An 8,411-nucleotide genomic window follows, 5' to 3' on the forward strand; every position below is an offset into this window, starting at 1 on the left:
TTTTATGTATCATGCAAATAAACTGAATTCATGTTTTACTGGACTTCTCTAGGAAGTCAGAAATTAATCAGGAGTACCATCCAACCGTTAATTTTTCTCTACAGGAATTCAAATGAATAACTGTAATTTGGCATCTTAATAAAAAAAAAAATGTTCTGCTTCTTTGTGAAATTGTACATTTGAACATTCATGAACAACAGCTGTAATTATAGTTTAGTGTTAAAAACAGCACTTTGATTAAAGATCTTATGGATACCGGTGGGCAAACATTACAGAAAATTAAACAATTTATTTGGCAATTACCAATAATTACTGTTAATTTAAATACTGTTAATTTAGGGAGTAAACCTTACATATAACTTACCTCATATGTATTTGTATTAAATTTGTTAAGCACTGTGTTTTTGCATCAATACCAGAAAAGAAAAAATTGAAAATCTAAACATTTTTAAAATGAATCGAATTTCGTTAATGCAACTAAATGCAGTGTTGTAACAGTTACTTTGAAAAAGTAATATATTACTGTCTACTGATTACTCCTTCGAAAAGAAACTTAGTTAATATACTGATTACTTTGTTGTTAAAGTAACTAAGTTAGATTACTAGTTACTTTATTAGTTACTTTCAGAAGCTGCCAATAACACTCCCCACTGCCTCAACATAAAAACATCAACCGGTTTTGCCAATACTCACTTTATTGGAAGTGTATTTTAACAGTAATGTCAACAATATATCTCCTGACATTTGAAGTCGAACTTAAAACTTTTTCCTGACAGAAATACTTGTTTTTATGAAAATAAAGAGAGTCTTGTTACTTCACTTAACATAAATACTTTTTATATAAAAAGAATAAGTCGACTTCATTTCACATAAATGCTTTTTATAAAAATAAAAAACAAGTCCTTTTTGACTTAAATACTTTTTATAAAAAAAAACCCAAAGAGTCTTTCTTGACTTCCCTTAAGATACTTTTTATATCATCCACATGTAAGCACTATTGTCCACTTTTGTAACTATGGACTAATCTAATGAAAAAAAAAGAGACTTCAGGTCAAACTTAAATAAATTGCTTTACTTCCTTGCAAGTAATTGATTTAAGTTAATTAACCTGGCAACTTTAATAACTTTATTAAGTAACGTTGATAAACTTAATTCACTTACTTGCAAATAGTTATTTAATTTGGATTCCCTATTCTCTTTTTTTCAGTATATGTTGTCATCGCATGTTATGGGGGAAACAGTAGAGTGGAGCGACTAAACCAGTGGTTGTACCTCATTAACAGAAGCTTCTCAAACCTTTTGTCAGAAAGTCGATTTCTTTTAGGCGTGAGCACCAAACCTCCCAGACTAAAAAGTCGCTCCACAGGAGCACTTGATGGGGTTGGAGTGTTATACTTTAAAAAACTTGTCTTTATGCTTGAAAACATGCAGAATCTGAAGGCCGTAGCCTGACATCAGGTAGTCCATAACTTCTTTTTCTGCAGAATAGGTCTCCTCCTCTGGCTCTGCCTCAAAAGTGAAAAAGTCCATCTCACCTTGGCTGCTAGATGTAGTAGCACTGGGCACACTGGCAGGGTTTTTTGCAACAGGAGCAGTGGTGCAACACTCTGCTGTCAGAAGCTGTTTTACTCGCTCCCTCCTTCCTGCATCTCTCAGCCATCAGAGTTTGAATTTTGGACAACTGGCAGCTGCGAGAAGGGCATCTTTGTCGTCCAGCACACCGGCGAAACGATAATCAATGTTTTTATGCCTACAATTTATTATGTTATTGAATTACTTGCAAACCATGCCTAATATGAGATCAGTAGTATGGATTTAATTGTTTTAGGTTAAACATTTTAATTGTTTTAATATTATTTTGCAATGATAATTAATATTCTGTTCCATGTTTGTGAATTGTATGAAGCAAAAAAATTTGACTAATGGAGCGTACCTGTACAAAGACATCTGGAAGGCCTGCAGTCATCCTGGAGAGGTCATCTTTCACAGCCAGGGTCTTCTACATCAGAACTTCAAGTGTTGGTAGTAAAGTTCAATATGGACAGTCGCCTTGTAAAATGTCCAGTGCTGCAGTCAGAGGTTTCATGGCCATGCAGTACTCATGCAGGGACTGGTATTCTTGATCTTTGAAGCACTTCAGTCCTAGCTTTGTGCACACAGTATTCAGCTCACCCATGGGGATTTCTGCAATTCTCTTTACAGCATCAAAAAAGGAATTCCACATTGTGGATGTTGGTATGAGGAGCATTCTTTTGCCATTTCTTCCACTGTTTCTGATGCAAGTGCAGGTCTACTCGATTTGGTCCAAAGAGCTGTGCATTTTGCTGTGCTGCTCCTATACACAGCTCTGCTCTCTGCACCTGCGGTGCGGGGGAAGAGACAGCTGACCATCACTTTCATTCTCAGCCGAGAGGATTTCTGACAGATCTAAAAAGTGACATCATCGTCTTTGGGGGTGGACTCTTCCTCCTCCGTCTCATCATCGGACTCCGTGACAGGATGATAAACTTGAAACGCCTTAACAAAGTTGGATCCATTATCAGTAACTGTTGCAACTACTTTGTTGAGTAATCCATAAGAGGAGTGAATGTTTTCGATTTCTGTACCAATGACATCTTACGTGTGTCTACCACGAATTCGCCTACATGCTAATGCAAACTTGTGGCGCTCTAATGTGGTTCTACTGATCCAGTGGAGCGTTACTCCCATATAGCTTCTGTTGTTAGCACTTCAAATATCCGTGGTAGTTGAAACAAAGTCAATCTCATTCAGTGAGGCCTTCAGATTTCTCTCCATTTCTGTAAACTCCTTCTCCAGGTAAGAAGTAAAAGTCGTTCAGTGAGGCAGCTCGGAATTAACAGAAGTAGGGATCTTTTTTATTATGGCACGAAACGAGGGCGAATCAACAGTGTTTATAGGTAGCATTTCTTCTACAATATACTGCGCGACCAACTTCTTCAATTCTTCATCACTTACTGGTTTTGCACCAAAGTCCAACTTTTGTTGTTTGGGTGGTGTAGGACCTTCTGCGGAAGTCACGGCTCTCTGCTTCGGACCACTTGGTGGGACTCTATGAGTTTGACTGTGCCGTGCTGCGACTCCAAATGTTTCTTTAAGTTTGACGTAGTGTTTTTGATGGTAGATAACACTTTTTCGCCAACACAGAGTGTACAACGAACCTTAATATTGAAATCTTTAGTTGACAGAAACTCAAAATAGTGACTATATTTCCAGCTAAAGAACGAACATCTCTCTCCCTCCATTGTTCTTTACACTTTTTTACGTCACTGGCTGCTTGTGAGCGGGAAACGTGACCTGTCGCTTATGTGACGTTTCACGACACGTATGCGTTTGTCATCCACCGAGACGAAAAGAAGAAACCAAATCTTCTTGTTTAAAAAAAAAATAGTAACGCACAGTGGTTTGGACAAGTAACTTAAATCTGACTACTGTTATGGAAATAGTAACGCGTTAGATTAGTCGTTACTGAAAAAGTGGTCATATTCAGAGTTACTTAGTTACTTAGTAGTTACTTAGTAACGCGTTACTGGCATCACTGACTAAATGCCATTTATTTATTAATCTGTGGTCCAGTATTGCATATCATTGAGTAGCAAAAGTATGTAAACCTATGGAATTTGTGTAAAAACTGATGTTAACAATAAGAGGAATGACAGTGGAGTTGGCACTATGTGCAGAGCACGTGTATGTAAGAGCACCACCATAGAAACACATATTTATGAGCACTTCATTCAAATAGCTGTTGATGCTCAACTCTTAAGAATCTGACTGTTTGCAAAATAAGGAAAGTCAAAACCAGAGCACGTCACAGAAAAACCCAGTGTAACTTCTACTAGAGTGCCGTCCCATTGGGTAATATTAAAGTTTACGAGTTCAGCGTCTGAACACTGAACAACACTACTGTGCGTGGTTTGCAAAGAGAAAGATACTTTTTTCCTTAAATCATACCACTCCAAGTCTACAGTTTGCTAACAATCACATAGACAAGCCACAAGGCTTGTGATGAATGAGAGCAAAATAGAACTGTTTGGTTTAAAGGACAACTGTGCTGTTTGGAGCAAGGAATACACCACATCAATATCGAAACTTTATCCCATCTGTGAAAAAATAGTGGTGGGAGTATGATGGTTTGAGCTGTCTTGATGCATCTGGGACAGATAGTTTCTTTTTTTTATGGTACAATGAAATCTGAATGACAATAGCAAATTATTAAAGATATTGTCATGACCTGTCTGTGAAGTGACTCTTAAGAAAGTACATGATATAGTAAAATGGCTTTTAGCAGAAGAACATGATGTTAAGGGGAATCGCAATACAAAAAAGGTCAGTTTCTGTGGTTTTCTCTATGTTCTTCCTAGACCATCAGATACTGAGAACCAGACTTGGTCCACAGGCATATCTTAGACACTGAAAAGTTATTTCCTAAATCACTTAATATGATCTCACTATATTGCCTCACAACCACCTAGCACTAGGCTAAAATGAATTTTTTTTTAGCATTTAGCCGCCTATAACATCTTACTAAAGTACTGAGACTTCTTTTTGATGAGAGTAACATCATTGTGGTGCCTGGCAACCAGAAGGCTTTGGGCTAAAATGAGGTGTTTTTAGCCTTTATGTATGTAAAAAAAAAATTTCAACCCCTTAGAAATGAACTAAAACTACACATTGGGGGTGTCCAAATTCATGGGCTGCATCCTCCTGAGGCCGCATTTGAAGGCCAATTACATCACAGCAACGCAATGAAGGCTGTCCAAATTCGTAGACTCCTCCAAATGCAGCCGACAAATGCGTCCTCCTTTCCCCCAGATTTAAAGGATGGGTCAGGTGTGTCCTTCGTGGCCCACCGTATCTCAGAATTCATAGCCCGGCCCAGCCAATTCCAGTTTCCAACAATGCCGGCCGCTACGAAGTTTTAATATTACTCTTATTACTTTTTCTGGGTCATAAAATAAACTTTTAAGATATTTACAGGCGAGAATGTAGCTGTGTAAACTTCAACTATCTGCTCCAACGTTTTCGTGGACGTCTGTTACTCACCAGCTCAATAGCTAGCAGGGGCGAGAACAGCGAACTCCAGGTGCATCGTTTTCAATCCCCCCCCCCCCGCGGTCTTTCGGGTTAAACATGATATAAATAAGTCACTTAGATAACTTAAACATTTTATTGTTTGGCTTTTTTTTAGTGTTTTATTTGTTCGTGAATAAATTGGTTTGGCTGAGATTAAAGTTATAGTTTTCACACAGCTGAATAAAAGTCATAGAAACATCTACCATCTTCCATAACAGCAGCTGATGTGAAGAAACCCACCAACATCGCTGAGTTAAAGAATGAACAAAAATTTCTCCAAGTTGATATGTTGCCCTGATTGATAGTTACTACATACATTTAGATGGAGTTTCTGTTGCATATCAGTGTCACTCTATATACTGAAAGCAGCAGCTTACATACTTACTTACATACATCCTGTCATAGATATGAAATATTAGTCAGTCAGCCACTTACTTTTACTTTTCTACCAACTGTATAAGCTGTTTTTTAATTACTTGTATTTTATATGTTTTATACAAAAGTAATATGCAATCATAAAAAACTTCCTCACAAGGATAGATAATATATATATACTTTTTCATATTGTTTTATCAGTTGTCATTTCACGCTAATCCTCATCTTACAAGCTGAGTGTTTGTTCTCACTGGTCACACTGAGCAAAACCTTTCAGCTTTACCCTCTAAAAACCTTTTGTGAGAACCATTTATCATCTAAGTGGATTGACAGGGGAGGGAACACATCTCCTGGGCCCCACTCATGTAGCTGCCTTACTGTTATTTAATTACAGCACAGCTGGCTTCCTGGAGACTGCAAAGGCCAACAAGACCCTATTCCAGGAAGCTGGGAGGAGATGGTATGCATTTATGTCAAGGTTCATGAAGATGCTAAAGCTAAGACAGTAACCTTCCCCTCGACGCCTCTAATCTTCCAACGACTGGGTCGATCCTTGGCTTGCAGATCAATCAGGTATTGGCAGACTTAATTGATTTCTGTGGGAAAGGGTTGCGGGCTCATCCAGGTAAAGTCTACTAACCACCGAACACACAAATAAGAAGGTTGAGATATGTCTTTGGCATTCAGTATAAAATGAATGTAGATCAGAAGGCCAAGACAGACATAAGAAACTAATAGGTGTTCACACTGCTGATCAAAGTACGCAAAAATAGCTAGGCTGACATTTCTACCCTTCCTCATGGAATAAAGATGTAATTCAAGATTAGGCTCAGCATAAATGTTAGAAAATCAAATCCCCAGACATGAGACCTAGAAGTAATTTATAAATGAAGGATCTAATCAGAATTGTCATGGTTGATGTAACGTGAATTATGGTGTCACTCACCTAAAAATGGGCAGGAAAGGATACATTTGCAGCTTCAAGAGTTGTCTGAGTCATGAACATTTTAATGACACAAATATATATTTTGGGTAAATTGAGTGAAATGGATTTGTTCCTGATGCCAACTGTTCATTTCTTAGTTCAAGTGAAGTGGGCAGGAGAGAGGTGTGGCTGAAGGAGTGTAAATTTTATTAACTAAATCATATTTATCGATAACTGGGCAGAAAGTTCAAATTTAAAAGCCAAACATGAAGAAGCACCCACAACCAAATAATGTGTTTTTTGTGTGATTTTATGGCAAGTACAGCTATGTATATAAAAATGTTTGATTTAGATTAGAAAAGACAACCTTGCTAATGCTATCTTAGCTAGGTACCGTTTGTTATAAGCTAATGTTAGCAATCCCTTATTGTGGACTGTTAAGTGACTGAGTGATGTAAAAAAATCAATTGCTCACACTCTGAGTACACAAACACACCCACACACAAACTATCTAGCTAGGTTTAGGTAAAATAGTTTGAACACTACCTTTTAAACAAGTTAGGAAATTTACATTTCCTGCACTTGCTAGGTTATTTAAGCTTCCAAAAACAGCCACAGGGGCTGCTTAAGACGGAAATAGTTCCAAATTTCTTACAAAAATAAAAGTTATTAAATGTTTTTATACCATTTTTTTAGTAGTCAAACTGGTAATCAAATTTTAGTTTCAATAATGATACATTCAGAGATAAGAAAACTTTTGTGAGCCATATCAGACAATTTCAGTAATTTGTAGCCAATTATGGCTCAAACACTGTCATTTCATGTCATAATTTCTCTTGCACTTCTTTTTCTTTGATGTAGTTTTCACAAATGGGCCTACCATTTTATGGTATTAATATGAAAATCCTATGCTGCTTCATTCTGTTATCATCTTCACAAGATTTTCAGAAAATTTGGCCCTGAGGTTGAGGCCACCCACATTTTTAGTAGATGCACCTATGGTATCAATTTTCAAGTCCTAAGTGACTTCCTTCTTGAGTTATCCCATTCACAAACTTCGGTGTCCACGTTTACCGCTCGCCAGAGTGACGCCAATACCCTATCAGCCTTTTGGCCGAGGGGTTAAAATGCTATGCAGTCCCGTTTAAAAGAGTAGATCTGATCACTGTACAGTCAACTCACATTGATAAATGTTGGAGCTTTTCTGACTCTGGTTAGATAGAGAAAACAATTTCTCAACTCTGAAATTTTTCCAGTAAAGTACCAGGCACAGCACTCTTTAGGCTCATATTTTTCACTATGAATACATGAAAACATGAAGACAGGATCAATCAAAATGTGGGAACAATTTAATCAAAACTGTGAAACCGATTGTATGTAACAGGATTTAGAGTGTGTGGTGAGAGCAATATGAACAATATGGAGAAGAGACAAATAATGCCACCTGCGGAAACGGAACCCCAGGAAATATTAGTTTAACAAACCATGTAGATTTTAAATTGTTAGCAAAACATGTACGCACACACTCTCTCACACAGTGGTGAAGGAGAGACTTGACAAGTTAATTCAAACTACTACGTGTTGATGCTACAGTACTGCTTGGTCTGTTTGTGCTGTTGGCCACAAAAAACATAAAAAAATAAGTGATATTGGTGCATTAATACAAAAAAAAGTCACTGTAGCTCATTGCTAGGCAACATGGCATCATGCGGTCTGCTATAAGAACCTTAAAGGAACTAAGAGGTACTAAGAAGTCAAAGAAAACACATCCACATATTGTGTGTTATAAAGGTTTATTTAACACGAAGTGATAAGCCAAGGACAAGGCAAGAGCTACTAAGAAAAAGTAAACTGGTTAAAAAAAATTCAGATAGTGTGACTTTATTAGAACACACGCACGCAAAAATCTAAAATCATTACAAAAAGCAACCTGACTTAAAAATTAATGCAACTAGGCAGATTCCACTTCGGGAGGCAGTCTATGCCGTGGGGTGCTCACGGGTACTGCCAACAATTCACC

Source organism: Maylandia zebra, linkage group LG3 (assembly GCF_041146795.1).
Source record: "Maylandia zebra isolate NMK-2024a linkage group LG3, Mzebra_GT3a, whole genome shotgun sequence".
Taxonomy (NCBI): domain Eukaryota; kingdom Metazoa; phylum Chordata; class Actinopteri; order Cichliformes; family Cichlidae; genus Maylandia; species Maylandia zebra.